Raw genomic sequence first — 495 nt, forward strand, 5'->3', positions numbered from 1 at the left:
TCTTCATCTTATCCTATCCTCATCCTCATCCTCATCCTATCCCCGTCCTCATCCTATCTACTACCTCATCCTCTCCTTTTCCTCATCCTCATCCTATCCTCATCCTTATCCTCTTCCTCATCCTCATCCTCATCCTCATCCTCGTTCTCGTCGTCATCCTCTTGCTCGTCCTCATCCTATCATCATCCTCATTCTCGTTCTGAGCTTATTCTCATCCTCATTCTCATCCTATCCTATCCTCATCCTCGTCCTCATTCACATCATATCCTATTCCCATCCTCATCCTCATAATATCCTCATCCACATCCTATCCTCATCCAAATGCTAGTCTGCATCCTGTCCTCATCCTCATCCTCATCACCATCCTATCCTCATCCTCATTCTTGTCCTCATCCTCATCCTCATCCTCATTCTCGTCCTCATCTGATACTCATCCTCTTCCTCATCCTCAACCTCAACCTCATTCTCATCCTCATTCTCGTCCTCATCCTATCC

This window comes from Lupinus angustifolius, chromosome LG03 (assembly GCF_001865875.1).
Source record: "Lupinus angustifolius cultivar Tanjil chromosome LG03, LupAngTanjil_v1.0, whole genome shotgun sequence".
In the NCBI taxonomy this organism is placed as follows: Eukaryota; Viridiplantae; Streptophyta; class Magnoliopsida; order Fabales; family Fabaceae; genus Lupinus; species Lupinus angustifolius.